At 43.5% G+C, this 17,418-nt stretch overlaps 1 protein-coding gene across 2 annotated transcripts in view; it reads right to left on the bottom strand.

Moving 5' to 3' along the window:
• Positions 1-10,362, bottom strand: part of C10H1orf21 (chromosome 10 C1orf21 homolog) — a 114,567-nt gene extending 104,205 nt beyond the window's left edge. For both annotated transcript variants that reach the window (XM_062004230.1, XM_062004229.1), the window contains exon 1: positions 10,186-10,362. The gene's annotated coding sequence lies outside the window, so the exon portion shown is untranslated. The remainder of the gene's footprint in view (positions 1-10,185) is intronic.
• Between the last annotated feature and the right edge of the window lie 7,056 nt (positions 10,363-17,418).

Raw genomic sequence — 17,418 nt, 5'->3', positions numbered from 1 at the left:
ATTAACAACCAACCATGCTCAGTATTTTCAAAGCAATAAAACAGTTTCAATACAAAACAGAGTTCAGGCATTTCATGAGATGTCATAGGGGCTTGTAGCAGGTAAAGAATGGAAAATTATCAGTAGAGAAGAAAGGAATGGCAAATTGAACACCTGAAAAATCACAGAGGTCACCAATAAAAGAATCAGTCAGCAAACAGGACAGTGTAATTCACCAGACAGCGACCATCAAGGCAAAACTAAGAAGTCTTCAGGGATACCTCCATTCTTATTTGAGGCTTTTATTCCTGAGGATATTTAGTCATGACCAAGATCAAAAGTGGAGCTGACCTCACACGCTCAGAAAATTCACAACAGACTGTTCTGGGATAGTTTCCTTGGCACAGTGAACTTATCTGGGATCTTGTGTTCCACTTCTGCCTCACACAAGCATTGGATTAGAATTTACCTCCTGCTTACAAAGACCATGTCTTGGGAAGTGGTCAACACTGATTCTTGCCAACAACAGTTGTTATGTGCCTTTTCACATGGATGCAAAAACACCTCAGAAAATAGTTGTTTCTTCTATATTTAGCTTAAGGCAAAGAAAAAAATCAGAACATGACAATTATTATGGTATTTAGCCTCCACTGAAAAAATAAGGCTGTGACAGCAAGAACCAGAAAGTGTGATCTTCATGTGCTTTCTCTGGATAGCAGTAGCTCCTGGGAAAGCAGGGTGGAAGAGAAGGGAGAATGTACTGCCATTAAGATGCTTTCCTCTATGCCAATCCTTTGATATTGGAAGGATCATTCCTAATTTGGAAACAGAGTGCTTTATTTCAAAATCAGGTGTTAAAGACTGGTGATTTTTTTGTACCATGATGTTTCTTTTGGAGGGCAGGTATGAGACGAAAGCCAGCAGTAGAACAACTACTTGCCTCACTCTCATTAAACATACAAAGAGCAAAGAAGGGGATCTTCATGTTCTGTAAGCCAACAAAAACCCCAGAGAGTTCTCAACCTTTCATATGTAACACTCTTGGTGAACTTCACCAGCTTTTCTGTAGTCTCCTCCAGTCCTGTGCTGCTGCCCAACCTGTTCTGCTTACAAAGGAAGGCCAGGGCAGGACCTGGAAGGGTTTGGACAATTTTTTTCACCCAGCAGCAACAGCAGTATGTGCTGATTCTGCCACATTTGCTATTGCTTCAACCTCAGCACCCTCAGAAGACCAAACCCCACAGGCTTTGCACAGCCAATCTTCCCTGACTCAACAGGAACACCATCCAAGTCTCAACACTGGCATGCACTGTGTGTCTATCAGCAAGAACAGGAGCTCTGCTCACAGCCTCACACAGGTCGCCTGAACGGCAGTCAAAGTACAGCGGAGGAAAGGCTCCGTGTTTGTTTCCACCCTTGGCAGTTGATGAGTGGGAGGGGAGCTGGGAGGGACGGCGTAGGCAAAGACGGGGCGCGCATCCTTAACTACCACTTTTGGAGCAGCTGACTCAGCGCCGGGTGGATGGCTGTTTACTGCTGACACAGACCTGCAATAAATCACTACCTTTCTGGAGCAACGAGGAAGTTGCAGGGGTGACTGAGTCATCCTCCATCCTGACGCCATGCCGGGAGCAGAGCCATGTACATCCCCCCCAAGCTGGGCTGTGCCCACAGCCCAAAAATAGCTTTTAAGTCAAATTCTGCAGCTATCATTCAAAGCTGAAACTCTTTATTTACACTCAGCAAGAATTCAGGCATATTTTTGACACTGCTAAGAGTAACCCATGCTTAAATTATTTGCTTAACAAAAGAGTCTATTTAACTACAAGAGTTACACCAAGTATGCAATGTTTTCTGACCCACATAGAAGCTAGTAATTTGCATTTTATGGAACCACTTTGCATAGACAACCCATCTTAATGGCCAACAACACTCTGTACAGAAATTAATAATTGCAAAGCAGTCATCAGCATTGTTATTTGTGTTACAGGTAACTCACAAACCTCATTAAATTGTAGTATTAAATTTCTAACAACCTCTGGAAAGCTGTTCACTTCTAGAGTCTTTTTTTAAGGCATGAGCTCACAGAATGCTAAACAATTGCGGAGGAAGTACATGACAGCTACCCAGAGTCTGTGGGAGAGGCCAAGTAAAAGCCCCTGTCACAAAGATGTCAGCTTGATTCCCTTTTGGCTGAAGAAGTGACTGACTTCATGAACCATCTCTTTCACTGGCCAGTTGCTTGACTTGGCTTCTCTCACAAATTTCTGCCCTAATGCCAGATTAATCCTACTTCATCCAGTCCCCATATATCTAAGAAGCTCCAGCTTTTTTTAACTCTCAAATCATTGGCTTTTGAATGATTTCTGCTACCGCACCCAAGAATTTGCTGTGGATGAAAAAAGGCGCTGAGACTAGCACAGAACTCTAAAGCAAACAAAAATTACATCACGAAGCCCAGGATTTTCATAGTCTTAAGGAAATTAGGTCTCCTGAATTCCACTGCAACTCAAGAGTCAAGTGCATAATTTTCCATCATGCTTGTAAAAATCCCCAAATAAATGTACAACTAAACAAAGCTTCACAAGGCTGAGCATTTATTATTCTCCCAAATGCTGTTACTAAGCCTGAGGCCTCTTATCCTTTTTTTTTCCTTCTTCTTAGGAAATCATCTCACTCTTGCCAAAATGCCAAAGATGCAAAATGCTAGTTATAGGAAAGTCCACCTCAGAGTCAGCTCCTGTCGTTGGGGAAGAACAACAAACAAACCCTATATTCTGAGCTGACAGTCATCACGATCTGCCCATTAATGTTTCGCCACTCTTCGCAGGTCTGTCAGGCTGATGGAGTCTGTCTGTTTGTGTTGGGGATGACAGTCACTCCTTGCTGCTGACGTCTTTGCTCAGGGCTGTGCCGCGGTCTCTGGTACACAATCTGCTCCAGAACATGCAGACTGGCTGTTGTCATTTCAAAAGGTTTCCTGGCATTTTTCTGCCAACTGAAACAGGAAGATTTTGGGCAGTCAGGGGCCGATTTATCTCTATATGAATGCCTGCGGGTGTAATTCCCACAGCTCTTCCAAACAAAACATTTTCTCTGTAATAAGCAAAGGCAAACTCCCCCAAACCCAATTTGTTTGGTGGTTAATTAGTATCCTCCATTGCAACATTTGAGAGAAAACAAAGCAGCACTGCCCTCTTCCCACACGCATGAAGACTTTTTAATCTCAAAGTTATACCTTATCTGACATGACCAAAGCAGAACGGATACAGCTTCCTCTTATTTTTTTTTTCTTTTTAAACAAAGGAAAAACAACAGGAACTATCTCAGAAGCTTGTTCATTGGGAGGTTTTGATTTTCATTTCAGTAGCACTTGCCAGGCACCATCATTTGACAGGCTCCCACACCTGAAAACTAGGTAGTAATTTAAAAACACAAATCATAAGAAAAAAACAACTATGTCCATAAGAACTCTGAGTGATCAAAACAGAGACGGCATTAGAAATCCCTGGTTGGCTTTTCTTTCACTCACTCATAAAACAAATCCCTTAAGTCCTCATACAAGTTTCCTCTTTATGAATTTCTGTGGTGTGTGAAAGGGAGAGCCACCAGATCTGCTCCCCTGGATTCAGTTTGACTTATTCAGCAGCTTTGGTTCTGCTATTTTGGATTCCTGCAAAAATAAAGGCTCGGAAGAGAAAACTGAGCCTCCAGGCATCCACTAGACCACAGCTACTGTGCATACATAACAAGCATAACTGCACTGGAAGAAAAGGAACCGTACTCTGTCCTTCAGTATCACATGGCTGACCAAGACCAGCAGCCCAAACCACATCTTTAAACATCCTACTTCAGAGAACACTGCTGCTGAGGGTGGCTTCCTAAGGACAGAGTCCTGTAGAAATCCATCTGCAACCAAAGACCAAACTTCTGCACATTTTCTTGATATATTTATTGCGCATCAGCTGCATTCCCTGTAAGACACAGCTGAGATGAGCAGGCCTGTAGACAAAATTAGGCAGCAGGATCCAATCTGGGTATTGCCAGAACAGAGAAACATCTTAGTCATCCCTCAAACTTGAAGCTGAAATGGGCTTACAGCCCGCTACCAGCCCTTAAAGAGACAGCATTTATTTTGTTTTACCAGTTGATTCTTCCTTCAGACAGTTTTCTAGTACAGATGTGCAAATATCCAATATTCAGAACTTTATTGAAAGGTAAGTTGGAAGGCGAACTTCAACAACTCATTCCCCAGGAACAGCACACCAGCATCAGTACATATCTGGGAATCTGCAAATTTAACAGAAAATGCTGCTGCCACTCTAAGGAAGAGAAGGAGAGTGATTTGTTCCTTCCTCCATGTCTTCCTGCTAAAGCAATCTCCCTGCCCAATATCCTAAATTGCACAGGCTCCACAGATCTAATTAGCCATGACTCTAAAACACAGAGGTCTGTCTGCCAAACGTGCATAATCACATTAAAGTTGTTTTGCTTTTACTAATAAAAACTTGGGATGGGATGAGATCAAAACCCTAAGGAGAAAAGTCTAAAAGGTAAATCCTTCCCTCTCATCCAAAGAGCTGTCTTTGTGTGGATAAGCTCCTCTGTTGGGCAACCTGCATAAACTTTTCCTTGTTTATTATAAAAGCACAAGTTCACCAAGGCTCTTTTATGTCCTGATATATGAAATTATTCCAGTGACATATCATTGCACAGAATCAAAGGGTTGAGGTTATGGTATTTATAGATACATTCAGGACTAGAAATTTTGGTTAGCAACAGCATAGTTACAGACTCAATGTTGAACACAGGCTTTTGAGAAAATGCCCACCTGTATATATACATCCTGGAAAATTTTTCCTATTAAATACATATTTTGAGTGAATGTGCTTTTTATTTTTTTTCAGAACTTCACAAGTCTATTACTTGCTGTTAGAGATACTGAGACAGAAGAAAAACTGAGGTGACTCCCATAGTAAGAGTAAAGACTCTGATGCAATCCACTATCCTGATGCTTTCAGACATGTTCACTGGTTCGTGGTTTTTTACTAGTAATAGCACTCCACTTTCAAAAACAGGGTCTGAGTTTTACTAAGAGCACACCACACATGAAGAGATGAATCTCTGCAAACAACTCAAAACACAAACAGATATACAGCACTCCTCAAAACAGAAAGAATTGTTTTCCCTGATTCAGATAACAAATTAAGAGGTCCTAATGGTTTGAAAATACGTTTCTTCAAATCTCTAATCCAGAGCCCTGTCTGAAGGCTGATCAGTACTGGACCAATGCTCCAGCTAAATCACTTGGTGATGGCATCTCTTTGCTCCAGAATTACCTTCCTTTGAAGCAAGTGACAGCAGACATACAGGCAAGGGATGCTGTTGGATTAATACTCTGTTGCAGAGATCTTATCCATATGCATGTTCTGCTGTTGTGTATAGCATCATTATGTAAGTGTCTCTATTTTTAAAACAAACAGAAAATGTTTGTCTGGTCACTCTCTACTATCACCCCACCCGTAAACCAGTAAGCTGAAATTCCACCCACTTTAATCATAAGTTTACAGGCTTAAGGGTGGAATAACAGCAGAAATGACAACATGAAGATTTTCTGCTTGCTTGAGAAATGTGAAAATTTTACCCTTTTTTTTTCCCCATCACTAGGATTTCAGAAGCTGAAAATAAATAAATTACCAACTTTTGGAGGTCTTCTTTTCATACATCAAACATAGCTGCCATTACCATCAGTACAAAAGTCTAGTAACAACAAAGTCTGTAACTCAGATAGGCCTTCTAACCCAGGCAGATGCCTGAGCTACCAGTATAAATGTAAATACTGTAGGTTAATTCACAGTCAAATGAGCCTTCTTTCCTGCCATATGAAGGACAAAATGAAATTTAAAACACAACTTTTTAACACCCACTTATTCCTGAAATGGTGTTTGAGTCACTCTGAATCAAGACTTACTGCAAGTTATGTACAGGATGTATAGCTGCAGAAATCACACCACTTCTTGTATTCGGACATTATTTTTTGCATGAAATTACCCAAATGCAATAGGTGTAACGGTACACATCTACAAAGGCAACTGTCAGGGGAGCTGGGAGCATATCTTACTACACAGTAGTTATCTTTACATACATTTTAAGACCTCTTAACATCCTCATACATCATACTTTTCTGTGCAAAAAAGGAAAATACTCTTCCAGAATTCATACAGAACCACAGGCAGGCACTTTAAATGGCAAGTCATAAAACAAAATGAAACCCTTTTCAGAGTGCACAATCAGACCAGAAGTTCCCAACACCGGATGTTGTGAACACTAACACCACAGAGTTTTTCAAAACAAATTCAATGTTTTCCACAGAAGACAATCCATCAGCAGCTAGGAAACACAACATCCTCAATGGCAGTGCCAGCCCAAAGACTTCCTAGAGTAATAATTGCTGGAAGGGCTTACCAGGAGAAGGAGAGCTCTGTAGTTACAGTTTTCCTATGCATCTGTAAAAAGCCCTATCAGAAGAGATACTGAGCTAGACGGATCTCTAGCCTGACCAAGAGTAACTGGTCTTATTCAGTTCACAAAATTCAAGATGACAAGATACCAATCCCTTAATAAATCAGAGTTGAAGTAGACTAGTGGCAGTAAAAGAAATAGTATTAAAATTACTGATTGCATATCACATTCCACATTGCTTCCTCTCTGAACATCCCACAATAACATGGCCTTAACAGTATTACCTATCCCCAAAAGATTTCAGTACACCCAAAGCATGCTCATATACATTTAGTCACAAATTTATTATACAGCATAAAGATCAGCCAGTGGCATAGTGATATATATATTTGCAAGCACCTGTGAAATCTTTTTGCAATTAGATGCTCATTTATATAGAATTAAACACAAGCAGCAAGGAAATAAGTAATGATAATAATTTTTTTAAAACTTTCCTGAATATTTTTCAATGTGGATCCAAAATGTAGTCCTGTTCCATCACCTGCTGAAGGACACAAGAGCACCATCCTCAAGAGGACCTCCCCTTGCCCTCACTGAGAGGAAGGTGGGAAGGGCTCAGGCTCCACACCAATATGAAGGCCTCTCGAAAACTGATTCCCAGGAGGCAGTTAGTCCTCCTTTCCCCCAAACACTTGATGCCATGGCATACTGTAATAAATGTGGGCATACGCCATGCTACAGGGTATTTTTAGGTCCACTTGTACAGAACCAAAGTTCACGCAAGATCACTATGCTGTGACTGCAGAGTGGAGTCCAAGCAAGGCACTGCACACGCAGACACATTGACAAATACCTCCCTCTCCTTCCTGCCTTCCAGCTACTTCCCCCATATCTCAGGCTTCCACCTTCACCTTTCTGTATCGGCTCTTGTCTCTCCCAGTGGGCTCTCACCTCTGACACACCAGCGATGCCTGTGCCGACAATCTCTGCGCCAACCTTTACCATGCAGCACATCATCGCCTCTTCTCTGAGCAGATTCGGGGAGATAAGCCTTAAAGATCTCTCACACAGCAACACTGCTTCCACGACAAGAAGAAGAAATAGCCAACTAATAATGGACCAGCTGAGGAGCTGACAGCTTCAGAAAACATGTCTGGAATTCTACTTTTTTTAATTTAAAAAGCTTCCAGTTGAGAATTGGTCACGTTTCTAGACCTTACACCTGCACTGCAATTAGCACAGAGCCTGCACAGCACCCCAGGCACGATCGGGCTGTGCACAAAGGCGTTAGCCAAGGTCTCTTACTTGTCAGCTAAATGAAGCTGAAAGTAAGTTTGTCCATGCATGCAGGCAACATCTAATGCACCGCAGAAGCTCCTGGAGTACAGATAATCAATAGTTTACAAAGAAGATTTTGGTAAACTTATGTACTATTTTATTGTGCCCGCTCCTCATGTTTTTGTCCAATATATGCCATATTCTAACCACAGCACCTCCCTCTGATGTAAACAGTCTCCCTAATCCATGATGTTATATATATCATTTGTTTACCCAGAGGTGAATGATCATTTCAACCTTTGTTAATCTGATTGCATAACAAACTACAGCAGCCTTAAATAACCAAGCTGCTCTCTCCAGCGCAGATTAGTTGATATCACTCAGTTCAGCACCCTGCTTCAAAAAAATCCAAAATCAAACAGATAATAGAGAAAGAAGAAAACAAAAGCACCTGGTCACTGCTTTCACTGCTGACTACCACACAAGGCATATCACAGCGTGCAGATGCAATGTAGTAACTTCACACCTGGTGCAGGCTGTGAACACAAGGTAAAGCGAAATGTTTTCAACCGCTGAACAATATTGCACAATTAAAGCACATTCTGCTACATCTGATTCACAGTTCCAGCACAGGCTATTAAGCAAACTGTACAGCCTGGATTTTCAAAACAAGTAACTGCACGTATATAAACAAAAGCCATAATTTACATGGCAGATCCCATAAAAGCTTATCTACCACGTGATGTCACACCTATCAATTACAACTTAAAGCACCAGTGCCAAACTGCTCCAGCCCTCCCACCCCAAATTGAATATGACTAATATCAACCACTGCTCATCCATGCCTGTGCCTCTTGGAAATAAACACACATGAAGTACTTCCCAAGACAGAGTAGTATTTAAAGACTCTTCAGACAATGAGCACACTTACAATTATTAGTGTTTTGCATCATCACAAAGTCTTAAACAAATCAAGCTGCCTCATGATAAAATACTTAAGTAAGGTTAAACAATATCAAGCAGTATCAGTGCATTACACTTGTATCAAAGGGCAAATATCTCCATACGAGGCATATCTTCATGAACATGTAGCCTTATGGCTAATATCAAGGAGTAAGTTAAAAAACCAAAACACACTTATTTCTCTGAACAGACTGAGAACCAGATTTTTTCCATTGAAACCCAACCAACCGGGGTACTGGAAGGTGAAGAGCAGGCAAACAGGAAACTGAATAAGACACAGAGCACATTTTTGGCATCTCTCAGTTTTAGTTCACCAGTCCATAATCAGCTCCTGGGAAATCAAGAGGTATTATTGGGGGCTAATATAAAGCTGCCTTTCTAAAGCATGCAACAAAATCCATCTTCTTGACTGATACCCATGGTGGCAGCCTCATTGCAGAAGTTACAGACAAGACAGCCATCAGCAAGTGACATTCTAACCAACACCTCTCTGAATACATTTGTAAGTGAAAACAAGTATCTCTGCTCCAGGCACAAATCTCTCTTCCTCTGAGACTGCGGTCACCCATGAATCTGAAACAATTATCCCAATGCCCCTACAATTTGCCTATGCTGCTGGACTACCTACACAGCAAGCCCTGTAGCAAGGAAGAAAGAGGCTCCATCGAGTCTGCCCATGCCAGCCGGGCCTGTGCTGTCTCCATCATGCTCGGCCCACACTGAATTCACCATTTCTGCGTGTTATTATCAATCTGACATCACATCAGTGCAAGCACAGCCTGACATCTACAGTTAACTCGGTGATGGTGTAAGTGCCACCTGGCTTACAGGAATCTGTAATACGCTTGCTGCTGAACCCTTGAAAGAGAAGAGAACTCTCTATATATAAAATCTGCTACAGAAAGCCTCGCAGTGACTTGTTTCTTCTCCATGAAGCCGACAGACCTGCAGCGAGCTACGTTCCTCCTGCGAGCAGAGGGAAATGCAGCAGGAGACACCCCCACGCACACCCCGCGGTTCCCTCCCCTTCTGAGCCGCGGCAGCCCCAGCATCCCTCCAAAAGCAAACAGATGCCCGGGTCGCCTGCCCGGACAGAAAAACCTTGCCCATCCTGCAGCCATTTCGCTTCCACGACGCGATCCCCGCGCCGTCCCCCACCCCCAGCCCGGGGCTCTGACAGCACTTGGAGAACTGCGGAGGAAAGCGCCCACTGCCCATACAATGCTCGGCGGGGTCATGAATAAAACATCGCCCAGAGAAGGAGGAGGGGGAATAACAAGGCTGCGCGGCGGCCGCGAAACGCGGCGTCGGGCACGGCCCCGCGGGGGGGGGAAGACCCCTGTCCAAAGCCCAGAGCGGGGGCGCCGCCCGGCCCCGGCGCCGACCCCAGCCCGCCCGCCGCCGGCCCAGGCCCGAGCCTCCGCGGGGGAAGCGGTGCCCCCCGGCCCCCTCCGCAACCCCAATCCCCGCCGCCCTCCTCCGCAGGCACCCTGGGCTGCTCACCTCAGGAGCTGCCGCTCAGAGCGGCTCCTCCGCCGCGGAGAGCAGCCTGGAGACGCCGGGAGCGGCTCGGGGCCCGGGCTGGAGAGAACGGAGACGCGCAGAAGACTAACCAGCTACAACTAAGTGTGCGAGCGCGGCAGCGGCGGCAGCCGGGCGCGGAGCGGCCTCTCTAGGGAGCCGAGGCGGGCCGAGGCGGGGAAGGGGCGGTGCGGAGCGGAGGGCGCACCCACCCGTCACGGCAGGGAGGCGGGGAGAGGTCGCGAAGGAGGAGCCCCCGTGCACTGCCCGCCCCTCCCGCTTGCAAGCCGAGCCCCCGGCCGCCCGGGGTCTGCGGGGGTGGGCAGTTATCTCTTGTCTCGCTCCGCCCGGCGCAGGGACCGAGCGGCTGCCTCGGCTGTGAGGGGCGGCCCCGGCCCCGGAGTGCCGTGGGAGCGTCTGTCGCCCTTCCGACGGGGCTGCGAGGGGTCGGAGAGGCGTTCCCTCCGTCAGGCGGCGGCCAGTGCTGGGGTCTGCTTGCGGCCGCCCTCTCACGGCAGCCCGCCTTTGCTCACCGGCTGAGCGACTCCATGCCACCCTCAGCCTCGGGCCAGCGGCGGGGCTGGCGCAGGGACCGGGATGCAGAGCTTTTTGACAGGGCAGGTGATACGTGGGTTAGGATACTGAGGAAGACGTTTAAAAATCAGCGTGCCCTTAAGTAAAACGAAGGGTCTTTTAGCTGCCCATGAAATTGCTGTAAACTCGTATTAAAAACGTGCCCTTTTGAATGCTTTATTTCAAATACAATGGCAAGGATAACGTGTCATTTTTACAGTAATTTTGGAAGCCCTTAAAAATGTTCCCCTTTGCCAATTTGTCCTTTTCCATTGACTGTTAGGAATCAAGTCGCTGGGGCATTTTGCTCCAGGGAACTGATTGGTCTTGGTTCTGTTTCAGATTAGGGGAGAAGCCCAGTTGAGGAGGGTGATATATCTTTGCTGGGCCTCATCGCTGCACTCAGCTGCCTTGGCCTGCTGTTGCAGTTTAACCCCAGTCAGCAATTAAGCCCCACACTGCCGCTTGCTCATGCTCCTGCAGCAGGATGGAGGAGAGAATCAGAAGCTTCCCTTCATCCCTTACTAAATGAATTGACTTTTGCTTTCATTCTTTCTTTTTAGTTACAGGGGTGAGTGATAGTATCTGGTTTAGCTATAGTGCCTGTTGGTATGTCTTCCCTCTCTTGAAAGGGCTGCAGAATATTGAGCAGAGTTTGGGGTATGGTAGCCAGGGCCCAGCACATTTTGTAAGTTGTGCCTCTTTGGAGATGCCATAGCTTTTCTCTTTTTTTCTTTTTTTCCCAAACATTCTGTCGCTATATCAGGATCCTGCAGCTGTTCAGGAGTGAAGTTCCAGACCATTAGTGCAGGGATCTCAGGTGGTGCTGTAACACAAATGCTGATGCTCTTTGATAGCACCAGAGTATCAGAACTACCTTTCTCTTGCCTGAAAAATGCCAGATCAGTCCCAGTCTGCAAAGGCACCAGAGTTTAGCCACTGTAAGGCAGAAGCCCTGGACTCACAGTGACCTGATGATGACACACATACAACCAAACCCCCTGCAATAAGTGGTAAATGAGACAAGGAGATGGCACGAATTCGAATTAATAAGGTCCAGTGTAGCTTATAAGGTCGTTCTGGGGCTTGAGAAGTCAACTGTGGCCTGAAGTCAGGAAGGCAGGGCTAGAAAGCACCATTTGGATGAGAGGCACCAGTCCATTAGCAGTTCTGAGTAGTCACAAAAGGGATATTTTGAACTATCTGTCTAGTTCAGAGGCTGCCTAGTCTGCAAACGTATCCCAATTCTCCCTACTAGATGAAGATACGTTAATCACAAAACCAATTAGAATCTCACTTTGAAAGCCACAGTGTCTCTGCCTCATGACGTGCTGTATTTGTCCTGTGTAACACCCAGAAACCAAGGTGTAATTGCATTGTTTCAAATCCAAAGGCCAGAAAGACCATCTTCTCCAGCCGAAGTTTCCTCTAGTGGAAAGATCCATCCAGGAAGAGCACTGAGGTGCGCAGTTGTCCTCTTGTATGGAGACATTGCATTCTAGGGCTAAAGCAGCATAGATCTGAGCCATTCCTAGGACTACCAAAATTGCAATACATTCTTGCTGTTCTCTGTCTGGCCAGGGTTGGGAAAGGCTGAGAACTGAGTCTGTTAGCAGTGTTCTTGGCAAAGCACTGGGGTTTTCAGATGGAGAGGTTGCTGCTGTGATTTAAGATGTATGAATTCGCATATATGGTTGGTGATGTCCCCTTCATTTTCCTAGTAGCCAAATGTGAAGCATCTCCAGTGCTCTGTTGCCATCCACCTGAGAAATCAGCAACGTATCCTGCTGCTGATGAACTGCACTGGCAACAGCATCTTCACAACAGCCATCCTCCTTGCCATCTGCCTCCCTTCTCTGGATAAGTTAGACCTTGCAAAGATTCTCCCTCTTCTCCCCAAGTTCCATAAGGACCCACTCACATTGGGCCTGATCCAAATTCCACCAAAGCTGGTGTGAAGTCTCCATCTGGCTCACACAGATTTTTAACAATCCCTCTGCCATTGGAGCTGAAAAGTATAGGTGAGTAGAATCCATCTCCATGTTCATGACAATCTTTCCCCATGTTTCAGACCCAAGCCCTGAAATGTCCCTCATTAGGAATGGACACAGGGGAGGGGGAGCAATCCCCAGAAGGTGGGCTCTGGATGAGTCTCTGAACAACCTGCTCTAATGGAAGGTGTCCCTGCTCATGACAGGAGGGTGGACTAGGTGATCTTTAAAGTTCCTTTCCAACCCAAACTTTTCTTTAAATCTATGAATCTATTACCAGTTCTGTGGTTTTTAGTTACTTCACAGAAATCTTGTTTGTGTGGAGGGGTGTGTGAAAAGTGCAGGGATAGGACTTTTTCATATCAAACTGTCATTTAGTAGATTGTCTGTTTTTTAAGTTCAATGTTTATGTGAGCAGTTCAGTGCCCTGGAAATGTGACAGTGAGCACAGCAATGTTCCCACTCTCCTGAAAGTCTGTACCTACCTTGGTAGGTGGACTGTCCTGAGGAGGAAAGAAGACTCAGCACTCACCAGAGAGCATCTCAAGCATCCATGGCTCTCAATATCTCAGGGCAGAAGTCTGAGCACATTGAGGTGTGAGAACACCAGGCATCTAGATAAGTCAGAGATGCAAAAGTACAGACCCATGTGCCTTTGGTATCCTCAGAGATGGGACAGCAGAGTGATTCTCCACCTGGTGCTCTGTCCTTGCCTAGTGGTGCCCGAATTGAGTGTAATTTCATTAACCCAAGAATAAATTATGGGTTTAATATGAAAACCAAGTGATGGGGCTTTTTCCCGAAAGAAGACAACAGCTTTTATCCTGACATTTTTTGTGCTGTACAAAAGAAATCAGCTTTACCAATTCAGTTTAGCTGTTGTGGGAATTAGTTGACTCGGATCTGGAGGAGCCAGAGACCAATATTTGCATTATTATTGTAGGAAAAAGAAAATAAAAACACATAAGCCTCTCAAAACTCTTGGAAAGGAGAAGGATGAGGATAGAAATGAGTATTGAGAGAGTCTGTGGCTCCAGAGACTGTATCTTGCTCTCTTCTTTTGAGAGAATCTCCACATCTGGGCCAAATTCTGCCACACTAAATTTTGGGACCCTTTCTTCTCTAAGACAATCACTTGTGTGCCACTGAAACCCATAAGCTTTTTGTTAGGAAGCCCTCTTCTCTGGCATCAGTGGGAAGTTCCTTCGTGTTAACCCTGACACTAATGCGCTAGATGGAGCAAAGTGATGTGCACAATTAATTTTCTACAGTGCCAGCAAGCTTTAAGGCTGGCAAGTTGGTGTTTTCAAGTCTGAATGTTGCACTATGAGAAGTTATTTTTTAACTTGATCTATCCATTTTTTCTATTCTGACAGATCCACTTGGTTAGAGCAGGATTCTTACGCAAACTGATGTATATTATTTCCAATCTTGTTGCAATTGTACTGGGAATTTAGACTTGATTGCTCACAATTGTGCTCACATTATACTGTCATAGCACACATATTCACAGAAGAGCATTTTCAGTACAACACAACTAACTACATAGGGAGAGTTAAAAGTGTTACAGTTAGTGTATGTGTAGAGTGAGCTGGAAATAGCAAGCCTTTTAAGACAGCAGTTAAAAGAGTGGTGTAAAATATCAGTTTAGCCTGCATATGAAAGAAAAAAAGAGTAATTTGGCTTTCATCAGACCACTGCAATCAGTGTATATGTGTGTGTGCCACACATTGTCTAACTTATATCAATACAACTGTGCTTGTAGGGATCCATCTGCTTTTTTTTCCTCCTAAAAACAGGAATACAGTTCACTCCTCCGTGCCAAAGGTATATATGTTGTACCTGTGTCTTACTAGTTAGTGGTAAAAAATAAAGTGCTACTTTAATCAAGTAGTTGTTATCAATACAACAACTATCTGCATTCCAAACCTGAAAATTGTTACAAATGCCTAAATTATCTTGTTTTGTTTTCTGAAAGGTATTGCTGGTTTACTGATTCTTTAATGAAGCTCAACATTTCAAAAATGGCAGAAATTAAGAGTTGTGGCTCAGCTTACAGGTAAATATGTGAAATTGCTGCACAATTTTCCCAATTAACATGAGTTCAGAAGAAAAACAAAAATGCTGTACAAAGTGCTGCCAGGAATGGTTTAAAGATTCTGATTAATTGGAATTGTCTACACCCTGCCTGGGAGATGCTACCATAAACTCCAGAATGATAAAATCCTTTTTTCCTTTAAGAACAAAACATTGAACTATTTCCTAAATGTGCTGATATTCAAAGGTCTTTGTAAACATAACCTCTGCGGGTTGAAAAATACAGACACTGTGAAAGGACTTTGACAGGTGAGGTGATGAAGGTATTCCTCCATCCCCAAGGACTGGAGAGGAATTAGGGTCAGGCTCACGTGATCCAGATAGCTGGTGCTGCTGGTTAACGAAGACAGGGCACAGAAAGGCACAAGCTCTGTAGATTTAGTTTCCTCCCATGGATTTTCCATGTCCCGTCAAATTAGAAGACATGACATACCAAAAATTTTTACAAGATGGCAAACTTGCTCAGATGAGTTTGATGCTGTAAATCAACAAGCTGCTCTTGGAGCTCTTCCAAGGCTTGACAAGTGATACAGGAACAGGAACATACACATGAACTTCCTGGCTCCTTTTTAATAGTGCATTAACATAAAAGTCTAGCTTCACATATTTAAATGACTACAAATTAGTGGATGTTTTGCATAGCCCTGCTCATTACATTCACCATGTTATTAAAATGGAAATGGTGTTAATCTGTAATACAGAAAAAGATGGACAACAAATTATTTGTGTATTAGAAAATGCATTTTAACCAAGTAAATCATTATCTAAGAAAAATAATGCTCTTGGAAACATGACCTGCTCTCATTCCCTGTTTAGAGAGCAAAAAAGAGTCTGAAATATTTAAAAAGAGACAAAGATTAATTTGCACTATTTAAAGATGCATAATTCTCTTGAATTCTCTTCATCACCATAGAATAGTCTCTACTTTAAAAACCTGGGACAGAAAGCAAGCCCAGCTGTAGGAGAAACCTATAGGTACCCCTGGGAATTTTCTGACAATCATTACTGATCCCAGTTCTATATGCAACATGTGTTTATTTGCTCCTCACATTCAATTATTCCCATTATACCTGAGCTTGTAATTAGGCAAAATAAGACAAAATAGGTAGATAAGCCCTCAGATAAGCCATACACATTTTGAATGCTTTATAAACAAGAATAAAAGATCCATGTCTGAGCATCCAATTCTGAGATCCTAATTCTACGTTAATGACATAGTATAGCTGTCTACTAATTTCAGGCAAAAGCAGAGACAATAGAGAATAACAAGGAACTGTTTTTGTTCAGGTTTTTTAACATTTGAATGCAGCACAGATAAAGTTAGTCATTGTGTTTCTTAGCCTAAAATAAGTTTTGCTGTGGGACTGAAGTTGTAGGCCATACACCTGGGCTATAATGAGGTAACCCAATCAAAATCCATTTGATTTGCACACCTGGAGCAACGGTTTATCAGAAACCCACACCATTTGCTATACTACTTCTGTAGCAAGGCAATATATGATCTGAAAATGCAGGAAATTAATGACAAGCAAGGACTAGGCACTATGGTCCCATTTGGGCCCAGCAGAAGATGCCTTTGACTTTCATAATGTAGAATTGAATCCAAAGGACATGGTGAGTTACGCTCGTTACCAAGCTGCAAAAAGCCAAGAACATTTTCTTCTAGTCTGCACTCGTTTGTCAGTACCATTTACACTAGCATGGGTTTCTGTTTAAGCCCCTTAAGTTTTAACCCAGCTCATTTTGACACAAATTGTAGAGCTCACTTATGTGAGTGGCTCTACCTCTATAAAGGTGGTCCTCTCCTGTTGGGAGCTCTGAGGGATACTGCTTCTTGTGGCACAGCTATTTGCAAAGCATGGATCCACTCCCATTCTTCACCTCAGTCAGAAATACGCTTAGTTCTAAGTTAGATACATGTTTTAAGTTGTTTAAAAAAGAGAGATTGTCCCACTTAGAGACAGAACCCTGTCTCCCATACACTGGGTCTGTTCTTCCAGGTTATACAGGCTCCTGATAACTATAGACCACATCTATTTGGCTGTGGTAAATGCCTCAAAGGAGGCTACCACGACCTTCACTCAAATGGGAAGAGTTATTGGGAAGCCATCCTTCATACACAACACTTTTATGTAGAGTTTTGCAGTCTGGGTACTTGGAAAAGGGTAGGGTTGTTATGATGGCAGGTAAAGAGTTGCTGTGTAGTGGTTCAATCACAGGATGCTGTAATACAGTAACCGCTGTGTACTTGTTATCATCTTAACTGACAATATTGAATGTCTGGACAACTACATTAGGAGATCATTGTTAAATTTTAAGTAAATGTGTCTTTCAGTGACATGTAAAAATACAGTTTGCACGAACATAAGGCAAAAACTGGTGGCTAAAACATTAATGAAGAATTAGGTGATGTATATTTTCAATGTATACTAATGCACTAGAAAAAAAACCCTCAAAACATTCCACTTTCATAACTAGTTGAAGTATTCCTTTGAACACTAAAAGCTGGCATGAGTGAGATCTTCCCAAGCCATTTGTTGTCATTGCAGCAAGA

Source organism: Colius striatus, chromosome 10 (assembly GCF_028858725.1).
Source record: "Colius striatus isolate bColStr4 chromosome 10, bColStr4.1.hap1, whole genome shotgun sequence".
NCBI classification, from domain to species: Eukaryota; Metazoa; Chordata; class Aves; order Coliiformes; family Coliidae; genus Colius; species Colius striatus.
This window is presented reverse-complemented; position numbering and strand designations above follow the sequence as displayed.